Source organism: Pogoniulus pusillus, chromosome 6, assembly GCF_015220805.1.
Source record: "Pogoniulus pusillus isolate bPogPus1 chromosome 6, bPogPus1.pri, whole genome shotgun sequence".
Lineage (NCBI taxonomy): Eukaryota > Metazoa > Chordata > Aves > Piciformes > Lybiidae > Pogoniulus > Pogoniulus pusillus.
In genome coordinates, this window is record NC_087269.1 from 46,539,012 (window position 1) to 46,558,810 (window position 19,799).

Here is a 19,799-nt window from a genome sequence, read left to right on the forward strand (position 1 = left end):
CTGACATCACACGAACACATGCTGGATGGCATTCTTTTGTAGTGAAACACTGACTGATATAGAATAAATTTCCTATTTCAACTTAGTGGCATCTTTGAAAAGCTGCATTAAACCCTACAGGAAATGGGTCATAGCTACCATGCAGGCATTAAAAGAGGAGGTTGGTTCACAAAACAGTTCTTTAACTTGCATGCTTGTTCTTCGGTTTCTGTATCATTTTGGTTCTGTAATTTTTAATAACTGAAATTCTTAAATGAATCAATGAACATCAAATTGGTTTCTCTTCCAACAAAGATGTTGCTGTTTTAAAACAGCACCTTGGCCTTATTTCAGAGAATGACAGATTTGAGGTTCTGGATTGAGAATTTATGACAAAACTCAGAGTAAAAATTGCAGGTAATAGAATTTAGAAAACAGATTAAAGTTAACATGCAAGGATAGGATCTGGAAAGGTCTTGTAATGCCCATGCATAAAGGCCCAAGTTCTCATTTCAGATACTCAACATGACAGTTAAAAAAAATGTAATATCTCTGGAATTTAATTAAAAAGGCAGAAGATCACAGAATCATAGAGCTTGGAGGAGACCTTTCAGATCATCAAATTTAACCATCAAGATCACCCTGAAGCTTGAAGTGAGCCAATCCCTCAAGTATGACAGACCCCAGAGTTTCAGCTGAACTAATTTTAAGACCAGAAAATGTATTTAAGCCCCAGTTGCAGTGACTTGTTCCAGACAATCCATGCACACCTACATGACAAGGAAAAAAAAACTGCAGCAAAATGTATTTAATTCCCCAGAAGATGATGAAACTGGTTTGAGAAGCTTGCTAAGTAGCAACAAATAACAGACAGATGCCTGGGAATGACACAACTTCCTAAAAACCTCTAAGTTAGTTTTCTAACTAGCCACATTAGTTTCAGTGGGGAATCTAACACTAGCTCATTTCCACCAAATTACTGTTAGCCTATGGTCTTTTCTTACAGATTCAAACCCTGAGTACATCACTTATTTCCAGCCTTCTCAACAGACTTCAACACATGCACAGTTAGATCAGACTCCAAGAGAACATATGCTTTTACACATCAGTCAACAACTAACTGACGAGGTTAAGTAGAAACCTTACCCAGGAGCAGGGGATTTCAATAACTGCCCTCTGTGGGGTTTCTTTGGGTCTCCAGTCTGGAACTGGCTGAGAGCTGATAATGTAAAAGGACTGTGCAAGGCAAACATCGTAACAGCTTCTTGGTTAAGGCTGCACTGCACAACTTCATTGACTGACAGACCAGCAAATTCTACACCACCTATTTTCTGCAGATGTATTCAGATCAGAAGAGTTTTATACAAGATACTAGTTAAAACAGAACCGACAAGAATCAAAGCCCAGTGCCAATAATGCAGTGCAAATAAAACACCGCACGTGAAACAGCTGCTGGAACTCCAAAAGAGGCTAAGACTGAGGTCTCTTCAAAAACACAACTAATGCATTTAAAAATTAAAATGTTCCTTCTGTGTTCGAATTTTCAAAAGTGTCCTCACTCTTTCCAGTTTATATATAAAAATAAAGCAAACTTAAAATATTGTTAACATACCCCAGACACATGTTGAATTTCAAGAAACACAACCTTATCTACAGCTAAATATTTATGCCATGTATCTAAGACTGACAACGAGCAGCCTGCAAGGCCTTTTATAAGACATGCTGAGCAGAAATAAATGTTAACCTTCACTTTTAAATATTTTTCACAGCTTTTGATTTCCTTTTAAATACACCTCCCATTACTGAGAGTCACAAATAACAGGGCATTTACACTGAATTTTCATAATTGTTTTTCAAAATAAGCAGTCTTTTTTCATGAAACACAGACACAAAACTTAGTTATGCCTCAACTACACAGCAATTTCAATTTAGGTCAGACATACACTGGATGAAACTACTACTCCATTTACCATTCTGTCAATGATTGTAATTTGAAGAAACAAATTTTGGAGGTTTTGGACTGCAGTTAACAATGTAGACCTATTTAATACTGTTAAAATACATAAGACCATAGTAGGATATATACAGTAAGGATTGGTTGTTTTTTTTAATAGTGACAAACTGGACCAACTTTTTTCTTTTTTCCACTATTTAAACAAAATATAAATACTTGCCAAAGCAAGGATTACAGTAATATGGCCAAAAATGATACAATAGTTCAAGGAAATTTCATCTCATATGAAAGGCATTTATTACCTTTTAGAATGCAGTATTCTGTGCAGACCTGATTCAAGATCTTATGGAATCAGTCTGCACAATGCATTAGATATTGTCCTTCTAAATGCCATTTAAACTATTACTTCATGAACATCAAAATGATGGAATAAAGATGAATTGAATAGACAAAAAAAGGGAAAAAATATTTGATACATAACCCTTCTGTCTTTAGGAACCAAGCTATGAATAAACCCTTGTCACCTACTACTGACTATGAGCTGAAGAAATGCCTGGCATCCTCTACAAACAAGTATGAAAAAGATTACTACTGTGTTCAGTGAACCCTTGCCCACACATACATCAAGTCTCTCAAGGGAAAAGTGGGTCACACTCTAATCATAGAAACACACAGACTTGTACAAGAAAACATTTTATTACCCTTTCAACTTAGGGAAGCAGAAAAAACAGCTTTTTAAAGAGAGATAACACATATGTGATCATCCACCATCATGGTAGTGCCTGCACAGTGTTACACTGTTAACACAGCTCCATTTCAATGCTAGGTTGTAGAATCCTCGGCACCTCCTATCTTAGAGTCAGAAGAAAAGTCAATAAATAGTGAGATAGGTACAGCTGACAGACAAACTTATTCAACAGTGGTTTAACCTTTTAAGAGGTGTGTATATATAAAGTATTTGTTAGGTACAGTTGTTACTGCAAGCTAGGAAAAAAAGAACAGAAGAGGAAGATTTCATAACTATAAACCAACTCAAACTGACAAAGACAGGAACAGCTCTTCATATTGTTCTTGCTGAAGAGAAAAGCATCACTTGTTTATTATCCATTTTCAAATAAAGATATATAGAGGCACACTTTAAATGTGGTCTTTGCATTACTTAAAAAAAATAATACACTGTTTTCAGAAGAGAACAAACACACTTACATTGACCAGAACGTTCTAGAAGGCCTAGAGGCCTTGGAGGAATAATTTCATCCTGCTTTTAAATCACTGCCTTGCCTTCCACAGTAAACTCAAAACTGATTCTCATCCCAAACTGTAAATATCTCTGACAAGATTCAAAAGCAAAAGTTAATAGGAGGTAACTCTTCTGCACTTAATCTTGCAACCTCAGAACTCTACACCTGAAAACCAGAACATTCCTTCCTGCCATGCAGTACTGATTCATAAGAACCAACCAAAAAAGTTCACCTTGCCACACATTTAAAAGAGGCCAAATTGACCGGGCATGTTTTAGACAAAAATACGGAACAGAAAGGTCTTTCCTTGTCTTTCTCTCCTCTCTCCTTTTTAAAGTCTGTAAGTCATACAGTGTTTCTACTTTATCACTATCACTTCCAGTGTTAAATCAATTATTAATCTCATGTGTTTTGTCCACACTTTGTTAATTTAATTTATAACTTTAACTGCAATTAATGTTTGATTAAGACCAAAGGGAATTATCTGAGGTGGGAGGAAATAAAGGATCAGAGAAAGAGAATGTGAGTCCAGATGTTTTGGCTATGCCAGAGAACACATCTGACTGAGTACTGTCCAACTGTAAGCTGGATGAATATTGTCTTCAAAGCTAAGGATGTCCAAAGAATAAATATTCTGGCTAAAGAGGGAAAAATATAAGGACAGAAAACACCATAAATGATCTATGTATTCTGCCTGACTTATTTAAAGTGAAAAAAACCATAAGTGCATTTATAAGAATTGGTTTAGGTTTTGCATTTATCAATGTCCTTCATCTTACCTCCATTACAGTCCTGACAGAATAATTAATTTCAGTCAATCAGTCATTTAACAAAACCCCACAGGTGACCTCAAAATAACACATAATCCACCAATAACCAATCACAACAACAACCTTTAAATTCCCTCTGAAAGGAAAATTAAGTCAGCTATGTGTGGCTTGGGGCAGCCTAAGCTGTAAATCTCTCTCTTCTGATCTCTTCATATAGATGAAAGAGTAGCACCGCTCTGGATTACGTGGAACAATTATGTGTTCTGAAAACTCACAGAATCGGGTTTCAGACAGCTTTAATCACTGCCAATTAACCACATCTTTTGCCACCCTGTAATAGTTCCACCAGTGCCTCTGAACACTCAAGAATTGCTTTAAGAAGCCCACTCTTTGCATTTAGGTTTATGGATACTAAAATGCCTGCTCTTATTTGTCAACACATCCAAACAGAGGTCCTTCGTTGGACTGGAATAAACCCACTTTCCCCCTCTACAGCAGCTTTAAGAAACATGGAGCAGGCTTTGAACACCTGAGTAGGCTCACTCCTACCTGGGAGGAACAGTGGATGTGGGTTTCATGGTTTGCTGTGGCAGACACTTGGAGAATGTAGACATTTAAATTACTGTCTCTTTTTGGTTTTTTTTTCAAGGATGCAAACTTCTTGTACTCTCCTCAAAACTGAAAGTCATTCTCTTTAGTACTTGCTATTCCAAGGATGACTTTTCTAGCTTGCCTACAACAGTCTTTCCTTTGAAATTTCCCACCAGCACATCACACCCAATAAAACCAGCACTGTGGACACTAAAAAACCCAAAAGCACTATGGAGTCAGTCTCTAGAAACACAATAAAAACCTCTTGATACCTTTTCTGTACTACAGTTCTCATCATTGCTACCCACATCAGTGCTTCACTAAAGAGAAATTTTATTAAAACCTTGGTGTAGAGAGCTACTCAGGGTTGCAATCAGATATATATATATATACACATACATACACATACATATAATTCCTAATAGTCCAGAAAATGTGAAGCTCTTGAAATACAAAAAGGCTCGGCAGTCTAAACCCAGAAAGACAATCTGACTATAGTTTTCAGTTCAACCAAGCAAAGTAACTGTTAGCTAGACAAAAAAGAAAGTAATCAATTTTTGTTTTGTTTTTAATTAGTCAAACAAAGCACCTTGTGCCAAGGGTACCATGCTTTCATATAGGAACACTGAATTGCTTTCCTCATAGCACACGGAAACTACCAGGTAGCAGAGCTTTCATGACAAACCTAACACCAAGGAAATCACTCTGAAATAGACAGCATCAGAGGAAATCAATCCAACCAAAAAGATGAACCCCACCTCTCCAAGGCTGCTATCGTATCAAGAGGGAAGTAACTGAGTTGTAGTAAACTCAAGGACACACAGTAGGCAAGAACACACTATAAGCAAAGAATGGTAGAGGTAGCAACTTACTAGACCAAGGGATATAATTATGAGAACTGGCTAAGATTTTTGACATGTATATCATGCATTACATCTGAAGCAGAGTCAGCAACACTTGATCTAAATACTAGCTGACAAAAGCTGCTAGGAATTTAGCCAGATTATGCTAATCAGTGAGATAATTTGAGAAATAAACAGTTCATATCTGTGGCAGAGACAAGTGTTAACAAGAGGGTGCAGGCCTCACACACATCTAAACATCATGATTTTATCTTCCCTATTTGTCTGCTCCTCTGGGCAAGTAACTGCTTTGCCTACAGCTCAAGCAAGCCTGGTGAGACAGCTGAGCTAAGAATCAAGAAAAGACTCTTTATAATAAACCTATTCAAACTTCAGCAAAATGAGCAAATGTTTTGAATTGGCAACAACTATTTCAGGATTCGATTCTGAACTGCCAGAGAAACTGCCATGGCAGATAAATACTACGTCTCTGACTGTACAACTTCTTGACTTTAAACTGCCTTCTACCTGTCACTGCGTTCACACAAAGACAAAGTTAGGTCTCACAAGAAGTTAATTGCTTGAAGCCATTCGTTCTGAAACAAAAGGGTTGATTTACAGCCCCAAGCAAAGTTTGTGAGTGCTATCTGTAAAGAAAGGATTGTCTTTTTCAAAATCCCCTTAGAAGCTTCTTGTCCCAGCAGGAGCACACGTGTGAGAGGATTTTCATGAAGGTGTCTCTAAGGAGCTCTGTCTTGGAGAACAAGCAAGCATGACGTGGAGCTTCATTATCACTAGCACATTTTCCAGTCACCAATGTAAAATTAAGCCAAAGTCATAAATCTAGTAAGGTTTATTAATACAAGACATGCACAACTATTAAATATTCTCCCTGGCTCCTAGGTTTTACAAGCATGCTTCAAAAACTGCATATGGAGGCTACCCAGAAAGTTAACTTTGAAGCAGCAAGTTTTTGTTATCTCCTGCAAAATGGAGAATCAACATATTGAGTACTAGAATGCAAGGTCAATATACTAGAATGCAAGGACAAGAGCCTTCACCTGCTCCTCTGGTGGAAGGAAAAGACAGACAGCAAACATATTTGGATGAATTTGAACATGAGAGTCTTGAACATAAGGCAATTGTCACTGCTTAAGAACAAAATCATCTGAAAAAGTACATATGCTAGCATCAATGCCTTATATACTTGTCCCATACAGATATGCTACAGAACTCAACTGAGCAGTTTTGAGTCACTGGCACCATAGCCAGAGCTTCTACCACCTGTTAAGCTCTTTATTCAGTCCAGTCACTCAGAAGATATAAAAAGATACAATCCAGATCTTAATAGAGCTATGCCACAAACCCAGCTCTAAACTCTACACAGACCTTTCATATTTTTATTGTTTCCTAGTTCTGTTTTACCTTTTCCTTTCTTTTCTTTGTCTGAAAGTGATCATCGTAGCCCTCTTCCAGCATGCTCTTCAAATGTGATTTAACATAACCACAGCAACTCAACCCAGAAAGTATGCAGTAGACAATTCCATCGTAAAACCAGAAATCTGTCACACCTTGTTACCCAGAAAAGTAACTTTCCTACCTACCAAGAGTTCCATATTTGAATAAAATAAAGAGGCTGGTGTTTACTTGGCAGAAACAGGTGATTGTACTTAAACTAGACAGGTTGCAATAAAACATTTGAGCTACCAATTGCTGACTGCTTACTTCTACATTCCAGCCACAAAATGTTGGTACCTTGACAGTCATTAACTACTTCTAATGCCTCAATGAATCAGCCATGCTGCAACAAAAAAGTGGAAACTACCACTTTGTTTCCCTATAAATGTAGATTTCAATACCCAAGACAGAAATAAACTAAGCAGTGCTACTGGGCTGCACTTCTGAAAATTAAGTACTCCTGAGATGACAGAAAATTCTTGTAAGCTGTGTTTTAGTTAGTTACCTCACTTTTCTTTCCACGTTACAAAAGACTTTTGAGTTTTCACAGTTTTGACATTTGTAAGTGGGGTTTTCAAAGAAAAGACCTTGGTTTGAATTAGTCCAAGAGGTTATTAACCTTCACTCCTTCAGAATGATATGTCACAAGGGATTCTGTGCTCTCAAGATCGAGCACAAAAATCAAGAAGAAATAAGAGGACTGAGCTGACTGGGCACTCAGAAGCATCCTTACCTCAGACCAGTCCTGAGTCACAGGAGACTGAACATCTGATAACACCTTTCCTATGGCTAAAGGAAGCCGCTGTCAGAAGCCTGCCCTGCCCACCTACCTCATGATAAAAGCAGCTGTAATGGAGCAGACAATACCCCACAACTCATGCTGCACATTATTTTTGATTTATAACATTTATCCAGAATATGGCAAATGAGAAAATACCAATATTTCATAGCAGCACAGAAGAGAGCTGTTTAATACACACCACATTATCTGCAGGCATTTTCAAAAGTATGCATATTGCATTTCTAAAAGCTATACAGAGCATAAGACTAAACAAATCTACTTTGTTATGTTGACAATAACTTCTCTTTTAATAAGTCATCCTGCAAAGGAGACATTGGTATTATTGCATTGCACACATTTTAGAATTCCTGGGAGGGAGGAAGGCATAAACTTTTTTCTTCTTTCTTTTTTTTTTTCCTTTAGGGGTGAAAGAGGAGACTAAACAACTTAGTACTCTGATATTTAGTAAGAAAGAGTTACTTTTATAAGACTTCAGAAGGCAGATATTGTTTGCAGAAGTAGGTATACATAAGGTCTACAGAGGAATAACCCTTACAACTGCAGAAAGAGAGCAGAGGCGACTTGGTGTGTTTATAAACCTTTCTATTTCACTTTCCCTGTGACTGGTTGTTCATGAATGTAAATATAGATTTATTATTATTCTGAATGCAAAATTCAGCAGATGGGAAAATCAAAGATATCATACTGTCTCTACATTGCATGGTTTGGCTCTTACTTGCCCTCAAGCCAGATTTACTCCTGAGAAGCCAATTTTATTTTATTGTATCTTAATGCACAAATGTTGTTAAATATAGACCATGCTGTATCCAAACATACTTCAAGATGGTATTGCCATGGTTCTGTTGTATGATAATATAGATTCAAACAAGTTTGGTCTTATTGTGATTGATTAATCTTGAAAAAGGACAAAAAATTCTCCCATTAAACATAACTAATCATGATTATATTTCCAAGGCAAGAGGAGATACTCTCCAAAGTTAATAAAATGTTTTGCAGGCTGCTACTCCAAAACAGAATATCTCTATGAAAAATCTGTGTTGGCTCTCAAAACTGTCCAGTACTCAAAAAAACAAAACCCAAGCTAAAACAAATGCCCAACAAAAATACCCAAACAAAAACCTCAAGCAACCAAAAAAAACCTCACAAAAAACACCAAAAGCTTTATAAATGTGAATATTTGTTCAATTCCTTATTTACGAATTCCCTTCAATTTCACATTTCCTTTACTTCTTTATAGATACTAACACAGACTTCACATTTTGGAGAGCTAACCCAGAGAAGAGGGCTGGCATTAAGAAGTCGAGTTCAGAGCACTCCAATCCTTAGCCTAATGTCAAATAAAGATATTACTGCATTTTTAGAAGTACTGAGTGTCCATAAAACCATGGAGCTCATGAAAGACGCAGATATCATGGAAAGAAAATAACCCTACATATCTCAGAGTCAGGTAGACAAAACATAACTCATCAAAATTAGCAGACACTTTAAAATGTAGGCCCCAGTGATTTGACTCCAATTAGATAGAAGTTGAACTCAGAGCCAGGATTAGAAGCCACAGGGGATCCTTTGATCCTGGTTTCTCAGACTGGGCTGCTATTTGCACTACCACACTTTCCCTTCACTTCAGCAAGTCTACCACTGCTTCTTTAGCAGAAGAGACAAATCAACTACAGGCATGTGGCTGAGAAGGAATTTTTGGCATCTTTACAAACATCCACAAATAGTATTATCTTCGACAGATGAAGGCTGGTATTTCCAAAGTCAGAAGCCCTCCTAAAGCTTTGGTCCACTGGACTCTCATAGCCCCCATTTTTCCTTGTATTTCATAGAAGTCAAGCATACTTTACATTGTGTGCAATTGCATAATGGCTCCTCCAAAACACAGACAGTATGATACTGCAGAAGACAAAAAAATAAAAGCTTGAAAAGATGACAATAAATAGGTACTACAAAGCTAACGCTCTCTATACAGACACTTGAAGGGCATTTCATATTTTGCCTGTAGAAATAATCATTTACCCTTCTGCCACACAGCCCTTTTCCATAATTAGTGCAGACAATAGGGTCCAAAAAATAGCATGAGCAATGCTTAGCTTACGAACTTCAGATATGCATTTAGACAATTTTGAAGGGACAAGTGTAAAAGTAGTCCTTAATAATCTCACATCAAAAAATATTTGTATTTTGTCTTCACATGTAAAAAACTAGACCCACAAAAATAGAAAATGGTAACTAATTTGTCAGAGCAACAAATGCCAGGGAACTGTAACGTGGTTATATGTGCAAAATTTAGCAGAAAGTTTACACTTCGTATAAAGGCCCCAATCTGGCAGCTGGCACATTTCATGTCACCTGCGCTCTAAGAAATTGAACATGAAGCTTCACTGGGCAGGTAAGGCCATATGAGAGTCCTGTGGCAACATGGAATTGTTGTAGACATCCCCAGATCATCTGCTTTTCAAAAGCAGGTGCAACTTTAAAAGAGCACTGAACAGAAGGCTTTCAAGTACCTTAGGTCTCCCAATATGTGAAAGCAGATGTAATTCAACCTGCTTAAACTGCACTACACTACACAGGAACATCTTACTGTATTAAAAAGGCCCAGAATTAGTCAATCTCTCTTCAGCACTGTTAAAAGTCATGAAGTTTATTTTTCAAAGTCATCTTAAAAAAAATCTGATCATTATCCTCAATATGCTAATATAAGTGAAACCTCATTACATAATAATCATCTAATTAAATTACTCTGTGGGCACATTCTGATTTTCTCCTAAAGCTATTTTTGAAGGTACTGAATGATGGATACAAAAATTGAACAACATGGATTAAGCTGTTCACTTTGGACTGGACCTGTACAGGCTATTAACAGATTGCATTCACTGATTTTCAATCCATTACTACATGATATGGACTGTTCAAGAAGATTTCAATGTCTCAGTAGACAGAGAGCTAACAATGAATTAGGGCTCTTTATTTTATAGATTATGACAATCTCACACTCCTGAAAGTAATATAATGTGTGAGGAACATACAAGAGTGACTAACAGCACAATCGGTTTGTATTTTCAGCCACTTATTGTGCTGGTTGTATACATACAATTAGGAAAAACACCACCAGATTTTCCTCTCAACAAGCACATCAGGTAGATAACATTCTTTTCTTATAACTTCAAAAGATATCTTTTAAAGATATCAAAAAGACTAACTGTTTTGAGCACCAGTTTTTGCTAATATCACAACTTCTACCATGTTAGGCAGTAGAAGTAGTACCTTAAGTTCAGGAAATGTAGGTTAGGGGGTTTTGTTTCTTTGTTCAGGGGTTTTTTTGTGAACAGTACTGATCATCCAGCTCCAAAACATTTTATTGCATGGGCAGGTAACAAAAGTATTTTTTCCCCAGATCAAGAACATCTGATAACGTCAGGAACATTGTATGCAGTTTAAAGAGAAAGTAGCATGCACATCTTCCAGAGCACTCAGGAGTACTTTTGTAGATGTGCTTTATACTGCTTAGTGTATATCGTGCTTGGAAATCTGTTCCAGCTCAGTTCACCCCCAAAATTCGGTAACACCTGCAACTGCAGATTGAGCCTATATAAGCCAAGTTTGTAAAAATACTACTCAGAATCAAAATAAATTGATTTCCGCCTTAAAAATAAAGAGTTATGTCTTCTCTCAGGGGGCTACCTAAACTTACGGAGGTCAATTTCACAGAATCACAGAATTAACCAGGTTGGATAAGGCCTCCAAGATCATTGAGTCCAACCTATCACCTAACCCTTCTAATTAATTAAACCATGGCACTAAGGGCATCATCCAGTCTCCTTTTAAACATCTCCAGGGACAGTGACTCCACCACCTCCCTAGGCAGCTCATGCCAAGGGTCAATCACTCTTTCTGTGTAGAACTTCTTGCTAACATCCAGCCTAAATCTGCTCTGGCACAGCTTGAGACTGTGTCCCCTTGTTCTGTCACTGGATGTCTGAGAAAAGAGACCAATCCCCACCTGGCTACAAGCTCCTTTCAGGTAGTTATAGAGAGCAATAAGGTCTCCCCTGAGCCTCCTCTTCTCCAGGCAGATTTGCTTAAATCTCTACTAGCGCCATTGTCTGCCAATCTGTACTGTAAGTCTCTCATTAACCAAATGATAGTCAGGTTCAAATATTAATACCATAATCACAACAAAGGCAACAAAAACAGGATAATGCTAACCTGCTGTGTCCTTTTCTCTGAAACTTAGGCTATTTCTATGTGTTTGATGTTTTAAAATAACTATTTTTAATAAGTGAACATTTATGAGACAAAATGCCTTAAAACTCTTTCCAGCAAGGCCAGTCCAATTGCTAATCTGTGTGTTTTTCTTCTTTGAAACTAATACCACAAGTCTAAATAGTATTGAAAGTTCTGCCAAAGGCCTGTAATAATAAAACTCAAAATACCTGATGCAACAGACATTCTCCATAGCCTGTGCTACAAGGATGTAGGATGTAAGAGAGCCATTAGCAAAGCAAAATTATCCAATTAATTGACATAGAAAGTGGGAGTCTCTTTACAATTGTTGAGAGCAAAACCAAGCATTTCTCAAAGTCTTTTGACTTGTTTCATACTTGGTTTGGTTTTGCCATTACTTTTAAAGATACTCTTACTATCAAGAGTCACCTCTCTGAAAACTGACCTCTCTACAGAGAGGTTTTCTTGACTTTGACAGCAATACAAAGAATGGAATGCTGTCTGAGAGAGAAAGAGGAACCACAATAAACATTTTTAAGTCTGCTATTCTAACAGCTGCATTTATTAGTAAGAAATAAACTCTCTCTCTCTCTGTGTGTGTGTGTGTGTGTGTGTGTGTGTGTACACAAAGCAAAAAAAAAAACCCCAAACCTCTGGTATGGCCAGCATTCATTTGAACATATTAGCAGGCATCTAGTGAAACAGGAATGTTGTAGATCATCTTAGCACTTTATACAAAGCATGTCTCTAATTACATTTTGGATGTTCATACTGGGATGCACCATGGGCCCTACAACACCCTTGCTTACTTTTGAATGATATAAGCTGAGAAAAAGCAGTATTTTTGTTTATCATATGAAAGAATACTTTTAATACTAACTGGTATATATTGCTATAAGTGGTAGCAAGCCACTGTCATAGAGACAGAATACAATTTTGAGAAGAGAAGCCAGACCTTGGAAAGATATTAGGACTGATAAGCTGCTTTTCTGGATTAAGTTAAAATGTCTTTGACATTGTGGATAACATTTCAGGGTCTGCAGCTGAGTTCTCAAACAATGAAATGCTCTTATTTCATATCAGTCAAGAAGCTAAATCACTTATAAAACTTTTAGCAAAAGTAAGTGTTTTGTTTTGAGCCAATATCGCTCCAGGTAGAATGTTCTGCTTTGGGACTGAAAATAAAATCATTCATCCAGAATCTAAAAAGCAAGCTCTGCAGAGTTTTCAAAAATCTTTCTTCCTTCTGGGTTTGAAATTAAGCTCTCTATTTAAAAGATATCTTGGCAGGACATAAGATTTTGAAATAACACAGTTGCAAAGAGTGTCAACTCTTTACCTCGTGTAAAATGATGTCTTTCACTACAAAGACATTGGCAAGTCATTAAAGATCACATGTATTAAAATAAACAACCCTCAATCACACATGGGTTTTTTGAGTCATGTGGAAGCATGACTTAGCATAAAGTTCTCTAAAACTGGTAGGAAATTAAATTTTTTGGCACTGCACTGAAACTGCCCAATGAGTGGTTTCAATACTCGACTCTGATAAAGATACAATGACGTCAGGGAAAATTCATCTGAATAGGCTTCAACTCAGAACAGGACTCACAAGGATAGATGACTAAGCTTGATTAATTCCTTCATTTCTATGCAACAGTACTACGCAGCGTCCTCGCTAATGCTTAAACTTAAATGAGTGACTTACTCTGTGTGTGATCACCAGATTAATCAAGAAAACAACTGAAGAATGGAAACCAGTCATCTATTCTACAATCTTCTCAGAAGTTATAAATTTTCAAAGCTTTCACATTATGAACATATTACAGTAAAAAATGCTTTACAAACTCTCTCAAGTTAGAATGGTGGCTTCACATCATTTTAGCATCTTAATATGTCATATGATATCCAAGCAAGCAGCAATATACAGTTTCCCCCATTTATTCCTACTATTTAGTGTCTGTGATTTTATCTACAACTTCTCCTTTGTGCAAGCAAGCGTGTGTGTTGTCATGCCCCAAGCAGCTCTGTGGAGTTCTCAGGGTTGAAGCAGCTCTTTTATTGTAATCAGTTTTCATTACAGTCCTTTGATCTCCCTCCATTCTTTGTATACAACACTTCATCACCTTTATTTTCTGTCATAATTGCATGTGAAAGATTTCTCTTTTGATAGACCCTGAATGCCAAATCAGTACCAAAAAGAGTGTTGAAAAGTGTCATGTGCTCTGTCTGCTTTAGAATGCATCCCATACACCTGTGGAAGACAAACAATTTTTCAGTGATATGACATATCTATCATCCGTCCACAGGATATGAGCTGTGCTGTCTGCTTAATAGCAAGGGGCTATGCATAGCAAAATAGTAACTGCTGAAAGAAATATGTAGCACATTGCAAACTGTCTGGCAGCTCTCCCTAAGCCTCATCTCATTCTGGCCTGCTGATAATTCACAGACTGTGTTCCCGTGTGCTCATCACTCCGGCAGTAAGAGCGGCTAGATGGGGCCCCCTGTCTCTGCTCCCTGTCACACTGTCATTCAGGTGTGTCTGTCTGCCATCACCTGCTGACAAAGCCACATGTGTCTCAATTACAGCACAGGCCTCCATTCGCACTGCTGATGAAGATGTTCAATCTGCACTGGCTAATAGCATTCCCCCTTAGATGTGTCTTTCGGGGCTTGTGAAAACAGACAACAGGTGCTGTTGGCTGCTACAGAATAGTGTTTCTCACCACAGTTTTGGCAACAAATTGCCAGTGGCCAGTCCTCTTTACAACTCCTAGCCTCTCCCATTCCCCCAAGAGTAAAATACAGTGAAGCGGTCTGAAGGTCAGTTTCTCTCCCCCACCACTTCTGTGCGACAACAAGTGATTCAGCAGCACAACTGTAAAGTCTGCTATGATACAATGTCAAAGTAACTTCCTGCTAATTTACATCACAACCTCTGTTCATTTTTATAACCAAGGATTATTTTAATGCTGCCAAGACAGCAGTGATGACATCCATATTCAGCTTTTTGGGGAAAAAGAAAATACAAGGAGAAAAAATTGTTGGAAGATGACACTGATATGATCATTATCCATGTAACCCATACAACCAGGAAGGGTAGCAGTCAGTGGTGTTGGACCAGAAACTGTACACCGATTATTATTGCCTAGATGCCAGATTTCCCTTTTTGTGCTTTACATTCCCCAGAGATTGAAGCTTTAATACCTATATGTGCTTCAATAAGCACCATGTTATAATGACTTATACCCAGAAGTGATTCTGCACTAGGATTATGCAGAATGTGAAAAAATTAATCTACAGACACGCTCCATGGGGCCAATGTTTGGAAAAGTACAACAGTATAATAGTAGCAGCAATCCTAACAGTAATAATACTAAGGTGTTACGCACTTTCTAAGTGCCCAGGATAAAAGGTGAGGTTAGGTAAGATCTTTCATGCATCTGTGAAATACAGCAGCATGTAAGCAGGTATAAACCCACATATGTGGTCATGGTTGAAACCCCAGGAATAAAAAATGAGTGCTATAGAAAGAAAGGGATTTTCAAGCAGCAATTTTCCCCTTTTAGGAAAGTTAAGCCTAAATCTCTTCAAGTAAAAATAAAATAATAATAAAATTTAAAAATCACAATTGTATATTGTGTTCATAATAGCAGGCCATGAAATCTACAACAATGTTACCATGTATACCTTTCCATCTGAAGCAACAGACTGAAGCAAATAACCTCCAGTTCTTTACAGAAGAAAAGTTTATACAGAAAAACAGGAACCCTGTCTGGAGTCCTTACTCTATCCCAGCTCAAGATTTGTCCTTCTCTCTAGTAACTGTCAGAAAATAAAGCAAGCTAAGTCAATAATTTGGTCTGGGAAAAAAAAAAAAAAACAACCAACCAACCAACAAACCCAAACCAAAACAGCAACAACAGATTTGTAGACATAACCTGAACACACATAAAATCTTTTAAAAAAAGTAGGTTCTTCTGCTGTTCAGCTCAACACACATTTCATTATCCATCTTTCTCTAATTAAAAAGTACTGGCTATAAGCTCCCCTTAAATAGGGAGTTGTCCTCAGTTTTGGAAATGTACTTTCACTCAACAAGCTTTAAAATCAACAGTGCTTTATGAATAAATCAAGATCTACATATTGTAACCCTACAGTAAAATCAAGGCAATTGGTATTAATAGTAAATAGAAATAATGCAATCCTTTTGTTTCTGCAAAGACGAACACAGCTCTGTTCTTTCCCATGACTCACAAATGATAACAGAGACCTATAGCATTTAAACTAAACAGATCACTTCTCTGACATCACACACTGGAATTAAAAACTGTAATATCCATCAAGAAGCAGACCAACACAAGCAACATATTAAAGCTACAGTTACCTTTCTCTGACAGTATTACAAGGAAACAAATCTATCTGCCAGGTAAGTACAAATTACAGAGTCCTTGATACTTCAGGGCTCCACATAGCACATGTTCAGTTCTCCTTCTCTATCAACAATCTCTTTATGCACTCTTTCTAAACAGGAACAAACTGGTTGATTGAAAGTACAATTACCATAAACTAGAGAACATTGATTCTAAGTTATCCCTCTTTGAACTCAGACAAGTAACTTGTACAACTCCTTCTAGATGATGACCCTTAAACCACCAGAAAGCAAGGCTATTACTCAACAAGGAACAGTTGTAAGACTAAATACATAAAATTAAATGCAAGGACAGTCATGTAATCTCTGCTTGGATTTAATTTTTCCAAGATTCAAGACAGTAAATTAAGCTCAAGAGCATCCATATACAACCAGCAGAAATAACTGATAATAATTGGGTCTGACAAGTGAAAGATGAATGTAAATCTAGTCCTCTCTCTCCCTTTTTTAATATTCACAAAGGCATAGTTTGTGACTTCAGCTCAACAAATACAAAATCCTAAAGCTGAAATTACTCTGTAGTTAGATTTCTTGCTTCCTTACTTCTTCCCCTCCTCAATGTGGGCATAAATGGTGACCTGATAATTTGTTTTATATCCAGTCCTATTCCTGTATTGTCAAAGATAACTGGGCTAAACACCCAGGCAAATAAATATCAAAATCTTCCTACCATAAAAGCAAAGTCACAGTAGGAGGCCTGTACAGCCGCCTGAATTGTTAAGAAATACAAAGTAGAACATATTTAAATGTATGGGAAAGATACTAAATCCCAGCTGGCAACTTTTGTGCACAGATACAATTCACCCAGATACATAGCATTCTTGGTTAGTCACATTAACGAGTACACTGTATGCTAGAATACAGGATTGGAACACAAAACAGTTCTGGAGTTTGAAAGTGAAGAGCTGAACAGACAAGGCGGGGGGAAAAAAAGAGAGAGAGAGAGTAAACAGAGGTAGTGATTAAATAATTTGCCTAAGGCTATATAACAAGTCAAAAGCAGACATGTGAACTGTAAACAATTCCCTAGCTTTCCAACAAACTTCCTGAACAGAAGACTGTCCTGAGATTTTAAGTCTAGCATGAAAAAGCTCACCAGTGACAGATTAGTAGGAGCCTCGTTGCCAAAAATGTACAGACCTCCTAATCCTGACTCTTTGCAATTATTTGAAATACTCTGCATGCACATGCGTGTGCACGTAGCTGTAATCTGTTGCCTCTCAGCTAATCATCAGTGTTGCCTCACACTTCCACAGAACTGTAAAGCAAAGCCAATCAAAACTGCCACCCTTGGGTCACGGGAGTCAACACTCTTGATTATGCGAGAGGATGCTCAGGGTGCATCTGGTGACATTGCTTAAGACACTGGTATTTATTTTCTAAAAGCCTTTAATAATTTTAACAAGAAAAATGTTCTCCATGCATGAGAGAAACACTTCAGGGAAAAGGTGACATACTAGAATGATGCTCTGAATATTTGACATGATATAACTCGAGTTACGGTCCCATCTCTCTTAATACATGATACCCACTGTGCAGAAATGCCAGTTTTGTATAGAGGTGTTGATGCAATAAACAGCTAACAAAAATAATACAGTCTACAGGAAATGAAGAGATCCATAACTGCACAGCACATTTAAATGAATAAGCATAATACATCCCTGAATGCAGACTCCATTTACCTTGACTCAAAAGCAAACCCAGTGGAGATGCCAGCAGAACAAAAAAATGTGAAAAAGCCTCAGCATCACTGAATATCACTGCTCCTTCAACACAACATTAGTGGCCATTTTCATGTGTTATACCATCGCAGCTCTTCTCTACCCAAGATCAGACCTGCCTTTGACCACCTCCACCTTAAAATACTGTCTTCTTCCACAAGACTGTAATCAACAAACACCTTCTGTTACCAAGCAGACAGAAAAACCCAAAGTTTGTCAGCTTGTCTGCGATCGTTAATTTGCTAAAGCTAACAGCTCCTTGTTAATGAATCAAGACACCACAAAGAAGGTATGATCTCATCAAAGAGACTGCCTGTGCATGCCATTGGCTGAAGTACTGCATATTTATATATTTGGATTAGATGAAATAATTGCATTTGCCTCTCTTTCTGCAGAGATTTTTATCTCTTACTTTCAGTAGATTAAAATATCAAAGACACTAACCTCATTTTTGTTACTGGGCTGCTGACAGTCTACCTGAAAGACAGGCCCAGTCTTGCATAAATAGACACTCAAACCTTAATAAAAAGTCAGTAAGTTTGCTTTCTTGCAGCAGAAGACTTGCCTATTTGAAGACAAACTTGATTCATGCCATAAATACTTCCTCAAATAAGAATTATTATTTTCAGGATCTTGCTACTAAAAATAGATAAAAAATCTATCAACATTCAGGCCAGCAAAATAATAAGACTTTAAGTGATGGAAGTTTACTTTGGAAAAGTAAACATGCTTCTATAATATCACAGCAAAACTCATCCTGCTTAGCTCATTCCAGCTGATTTACAATGCAGCAGAGGGTTCTACCTAATGCATCTGCTACCAAGAAAATAGCATGAGGTACAGAAGAAGTGTTTGACCTTTAAAACCAGCAGTGAAACACCAAAAAATGCCACAACATTTTCTGAAATACTTTATTCTAAAATGCTGAAACCTACTCAGTCACACAGCACAGAAACACAAAGAAGATTATGCAACACACAGTACTGTTTCACCGTTGGATTTTTCACACCAGAAAACTTTCCCACCAGTCACAATTTCATCCTAAGGAAGGATCTATTCAACATACTGATTTCTAACTGAAACATGAACAAAGCAATCTGTAACTACAGATCTAGTGGAAAGAGAGTGATCTGCCATTAGAATGGGCTGCTCAGGCAGGTGGTGCAGTCGCTGTCCCTGGAGGTGTTCAAGAAAAGAGACGGCAGATCAAGAGGTAATTCTACCACTGATCTGGAAAGATCTCACCTACAATACTATGTCCAGCTCTGGAGCCCTCAACACAAGAAGGACACAGACACGGTGGAGTTATTCCAGAGGAGGGTCACAAAGATGATCAGGGTCCTGGAACACCTCTCCTATGAGGACAGGCTGAGGGAGCTGGAGTTGTCCAGCCTGGAAAAGAGAAGGTTCCAAGGAGGCCTAATAGCAGCTTTCCAGTACCTGAAGGAGTCCTACGAGAAGGTTGGAAAGGGAAACCTTTGCAAAGGATTGATAGGGCAAAGGACAGTGGATTCAAACTTGAGTAAAGGGAGCTGGAAAGAAAAATGCTGAAAGCTCACATTATAATAAATAAATAATACTAATTAAAACCCACAGATGAACAAGCAAAGCCCAAATGAACAACAAAAAACTCCAACAAAACAAAAAACGCACAACCAAACCTTTCTAAGACTTGTGTACATGGAACACTAACAAACACAGGAATGGGACCTTTAAAGAGAAGAGGAACTGCCTCCAACTAAACAGCAGCAATTTAAATGCCCTGCTTCTGTCTGA

The 19,799-nt window shown here is 37.6% G+C and overlaps 1 protein-coding gene across 18 annotated transcripts in view; it reads right to left on the reverse strand.

Annotated features, from left to right (window-relative positions):
* The window catches only part of LRMDA (leucine rich melanocyte differentiation associated), a 684,296-nt gene that overhangs the window by 180,524 nt on the left and 483,973 nt on the right, over positions 1 to 19,799 (reverse strand). The window lies entirely within an intron of this gene.